Below are 5,141 nucleotides of genomic sequence, written 5' to 3'. Positions count from 1 at the left end.
TACGGTCGTTCAGTGATTGTGGATTGTTCTGCAGTACATTTTCTCCTTCACACGTAACTTCCTGCAGCTTTCAAACAATTGTATTTAGCGTGTGTACACTATTAGAGGATTATATTTGAACAATCGTATTGTTACAGCATGTACAGAATTGTGCACAACTCGATTGTTCAAAATATTTGTGCATAATCCTTTCTCTGTCCTTAGTCATTTGTTTTTTAATGACAATTCTTGCATGTGTGTACCCAGCCTAAGCGATGGTAAGCACTTGTCCACACTTCTGTTTGATACCTCCACATCAGGAGGTCATGGTGACACTAAAAAGATCTGCCTACTCAATAACTAGCAAGCTAAAATACACTAATAACTTAATTCTGTGATATTTTGAGTATGTGAAAGATGTGGTTAAAAACTGAGAAAAATATTAACAATGTTTTGGAGGATAAGTTGTAAGTTTGTCTGAATTAAAACAAAAAGAGAGCCATTTAAGGAGCAAAGAAGGGCCAAGAGATTCCTGATGAGGAACCTCTAAATTAGAGACCATTAGTAGTTATAGGTGTGATGGGGATTAAATAAAAACGAAGTATAACAAAAGGGGAGAAGTATCAGGGAAGTGTGTCTAGGTGATGTTTATGGCTTGTCCACACTTCTATCTGACACCTCTACAGCAGGGGGCCATTTATGGAGATGGGATGGGCTTAGTAACTGTGGTCTAGAAGCAAAAATTGCCACTGCCACGCTCTGTGCTACTATTTCTGACACCTCTAGAGACTTTGATGCCTGATTTACAGGTCATAATATAGAAAGAGGATCACAAAATATTTTAGTTCCACTTAGCTACACAAATATGATATACAAGTAAACAGATTAGGACAGTTTGGTAGGCAGACAAGTGGCAGACTCGATTAAAGTGCAGGTAAACAATCCTGGGGAAAATTGTGAACTTGCTGGTTCATTATTGCAGAAGCAACAGGCAATGTACCTTCTGCAATACAATAAACTTATCTGCCTGCTCTCAATAAACATTGAGCTACTCATGAGCAGTTCAGTGTCTAATGCTGGGTATCCCGGCCTGCTCCTGAGGGCTAGGAATGAATTAACTCCTGTGCACATGTCTAAAGATAAGGAACCACTTTTTTACATTTGACTTTGTCAGTGAATCATTCACAAAAAATCCTCCAGCACTGTAAGGTCTGCAGTTCAGAAATGATGGCCATGGTAATGTTGGGAGTGGGGTCTTCATTTGTAACTGAAAACCTTTTAATTTGTGAAAGAGGAATCCATGTTCATGTTCCCAGTTCTGATCTATGTAATATTCTGTGTTGGCTGTCTGGTGCATTGCTGATGTTGCATACAGATTTCTACCACAGGAGGTTTCGTTGGTGATGCGGCTTTGTATTTTTCTAAATTGAGGAGCACGTTTAATGATACCAGGACACGTAGATTTATTCCAGGAAATTTTTCATTGAGGATGTGAGATTAATATAAAATATACACAATGAGGTACAATTTTAGTTTATAGAAAGTATTGCAAATCTCTTCGAATTGGCCAGGAATCAAAGCCAGGGATAACATGTGGCAGGTGAGAATTGTACCACTGAACCACCAATGCATTGGTGAGTAAACTTGTGCCCTCTCTGTTTAACTAGGTAACCCTAGGGTACCACCTCTCATAACTTTTTTGTGTTGAATATCACAAATATTAACAATTTATCAACGGTGTGACATAGAGATTTCTAACACAGGAGGTGATGTGGCTCCTATTTGTATATAGTGAGGCAAGTTTATTTTTATGAAGTGCTGTAAAAGATTTTGCATTGGCCGGGAATCGAACCCGGGCCTCCCGCGTGGCAGGCGAGAATTCTACCACTGAACCACCAATGCATTGATGGTGAATAATTCACCATATCTTTTGAATTAGGTAACCTCAAGGTACTAATAATTGTATTAGGGAAGATACAGCTAGTAGCTCTCACCTGTGGTACCCCATGAAGTATGAATAGGGGTGGCAGTGAGCAATTCAATACCACCCACTGCTGCCATATCTGCAGAGACTTTGCAGCTGCCAAGGTTTCAGCGACTGGGAGCCACAGTGGATCACTTGATCCCAAGGCAGGTCTGAACATAGCTGGAGTGACATATTAAAGCTCTTACAATAAAGTATCATGTAGATATACAATATACTTTGTGTGGAGCAATGTGATGATGTGACATTGAAACCACCAATGTAACAAGGCACTACAATGACTGCCAATAAAATCCACTAAATGGACCCCCGTTTGGAGAAGACACTAAAATGAACCCCAATGGAAGAAAACACTACACCCCCCCCCCCCCCCAAGGAAACTAAAACTGACACCCAGCGGAAGAAGAGAAGACAAACTTTGACTTGTAATAGAAGAAGGCACTAAACTGGCCCCCAATGGAACAAGACAGTAAACTGACATGGACAGGGCAACATGAATAAGGCATGAAAGTGCCCTATTTATATGACAATAAGGGTAATAGCATCCCTCCTATACTACAAAACAAAATAAATATAAGGTATATGAAAATACCCAGTGTGAGAAAGGTTGGAAATTAGGTCAAAAAGCCATATAACAAAAGGACACAAGTGTCAGGTAAGTGTGTCCAGGTGCCAGCAAAGACATGTCCACGTTTCTGAGGATGCAGATTCTATCTGCGAAACGCATCGGATTTATGTATATACTATGTACATTTACAAAAAGAATGGGTGAAAATTATGTAGTGCTATGCATTTTTATTATATTTTTGTTGCCTCCTGTGTGTGAAAGAGGCAATACAGATATATTTACTTTTTGTTATAAATATTTATCTGTGTATTAATAAAATAACATTTATATATCTCTTACGGTATTCACGGCCTTAAAAATCCCATATGATTATGTTTCTTCTTTTCTATATGTCCACGTTTCTGTTAGACACCTCAAAAATGGGGGGCCAAGATGGTACCAGAGAAGGATTTTCCATGTCTTCATTTACAAGAAAGCAACTTATTTTCTATCCACCAAAAAGACAGAAGTGTGGCTTCATGTTACTGTATGCTTGCTGTCTTTGTTAACAAGAGAATGGAAAATATTTAGGCAGTACTGAGATTCAAACTCAGGATCTCCTTTTTATTAGGCAGGCGCTTTAACCAACTAAGCCACAGCGCCACACTTTATGGGAGGTGACATGTCCATTTATGGTGATAGGAGGGCAATAGATGGAACCGTGGTCAAGGAGAGATAACTGCCACTGCCATGCTGTCTACTACAGTTCCTAACACCTCTAGAGTTTTTAATGACTGATTTACTGGTCATGTATTAAAGGACTTTCCTGATTGCTTTATTTTTTATTTATATATATATATATATATATATATATATATATATATATATTAAACCCAAATAAATATTTGGGTTTAATTTGGCTTTGTAGAAAGTCAAAGTCAGCTTGGGGTTGCAACCAAGGTCAGAACTTAGTGGTCTATTGGAATGCATGATTTGCTTGTATCAATCTTCGGTGAAGTATTTTTGCATGAAAACTACTTTTAGATTGGGCGGATACTGATGAGTGACAAGAAATGCCTCCTTTTTTGTGTCTCACATCATAATATTATTATTCACAACATCAGGGAGGAACTTTCCTCTCCATCCCATATCTTTAAATACAGATTTTGGTTTCTGGGATGGGGTGGTTGGAGGTTTCTAATTTTTTGGAATTTGTTGTCTGGAAAAGCTCAACAAGCTAGACACAGCTGACATATAAACTCAGGATCTTCTGTTTATTACGCATCTACTTTGATCAACTAAACCACAACATATTATTGAACAGCAACTGCACTTCCAGCTGTGGTGCCTGCAGTGGGGTTGCTATTGCCATTAGTTTATGGTGCATCTCCTAGAGGTGGGAAGTCAGTTCTGGCTGCACAGATGCTTTTCCTTCTGTGGAAACTGGCAAACACAAGGACAAAGCAAGCAAAAGTGATGATGGATCACATTCACTTTTTTACATTTGACTTTGTCAGTGAATCATTCACAAAAAATCCTCCAGCACTGTAAGGTCTGCAGTTCAGAAATGATGGCCATGGTAATGTTGGGAGGAGGACCCTGCCCTGAAGAGCTTACAATCTAGTAGGTGGGGGAATTTCACACACAATAGGATGGGAGTATGTTCTCATGAGCTTTTAAAAGTTCAGAAGATGTAGTGGTTAACAATGTGGAGATGGTGGTCCCGGAAAAGGAAAAATATAAGAAGCTGGTATAGAAGGAAAATGAGGAGTAGGTGGTACAGGTGCCCTGAGATGAATGAACCTGGTAAAACAGTTGGTGGTACCACGAATGGGACTGTACTTGTTGTGATAGGCTACCCAGCTGCCATTGGATTCACCCAGTTTGTGGTAAGAAATATGTCCCTAGTATACTGGATAGAAGTATATATTTCCTGAAAATTTGTAAGTTTAATGTGCCAACAATGGCCGGTTAGCTCAGTTGGTTAGAGCGTGGTGCTAATAACGCCAAGGTCGCGGGTTCGATCCTCGTACGGGCCATTTGCTTCTTTTCTACTTGCTGTGTTTAAGCCGCCCTCTCAATTATATTCACAACATTTGGTAAATAACCAGCTTACACCACATACAGTACATTGCTATCCAGGAAAGCTAAAGAGATGGCAAGAATGTATTCTGCATGTTGAACAAATTTCTAGCAACATACACAAAACTTTTCAATGGAGAAAAAAATATAACACATTTTCAAACATTTTTACTTTTGAAACCATCTCCATATCACCTAGTTCAGTGTTTCTCAACCAGGGTTGAACCAGGTAGAACCCTAGGGGTCCTTCAGAGGGTTTTGGGGGTTCCTTGAGCAAATTTTTGTAAATTTGCTGCCCATTCTTTACAACCAAATCACATGGTGGAGGTTGTTAAGTGAAAGAGCCACCACAGATCAACCAATCCATTTCCTTCTCTTTCTTCCAAAGATGAGCCAAGTAGGACACGGACAAGCTCATTCCACTTTAATCCCACCGTAGCAGAAACCAATAAGCAGTCAACCTTCCATCCAATCAGCCTTGTCCTCAAAGTTGTGCAGTCTAGCCTCCCTGAGGAACTTTTTTCTATAAAACCAAACATACACAGGGTA

The 5,141-nt window shown here is 39.4% G+C and overlaps 2 non-coding genes across 2 annotated transcripts; one reads left to right on the top strand and one right to left on the bottom strand.

The window, feature by feature from the left end:
• Positions 1-1,810: 1,810 nt before the first annotated feature.
• Positions 1,811-1,881, bottom strand: TRNAG-GCC (transfer RNA glycine (anticodon GCC)). Its single transcript has one exon. It is a non-coding gene; the product is annotated as a tRNA-Gly (tRNA).
• Positions 1,882-4,475: 2,594 nt separating this feature from the next.
• On the top strand, positions 4,476-4,549 carry TRNAI-AAU (transfer RNA isoleucine (anticodon AAU)). The gene has a single exon. It is a non-coding gene; the product is annotated as a tRNA-Ile (tRNA).
• The last annotated feature ends 592 nt before the right edge of the window (positions 4,550-5,141 follow it).

Source organism: Pyxicephalus adspersus, unplaced genomic scaffold (genome assembly GCF_032062135.1).
Source record: "Pyxicephalus adspersus unplaced genomic scaffold, UCB_Pads_2.0 Sca1789, whole genome shotgun sequence".
Classification (NCBI taxonomy): domain Eukaryota; kingdom Metazoa; phylum Chordata; class Amphibia; order Anura; family Pyxicephalidae; genus Pyxicephalus; species Pyxicephalus adspersus.
This window is presented reverse-complemented; position numbering and strand designations above follow the sequence as displayed.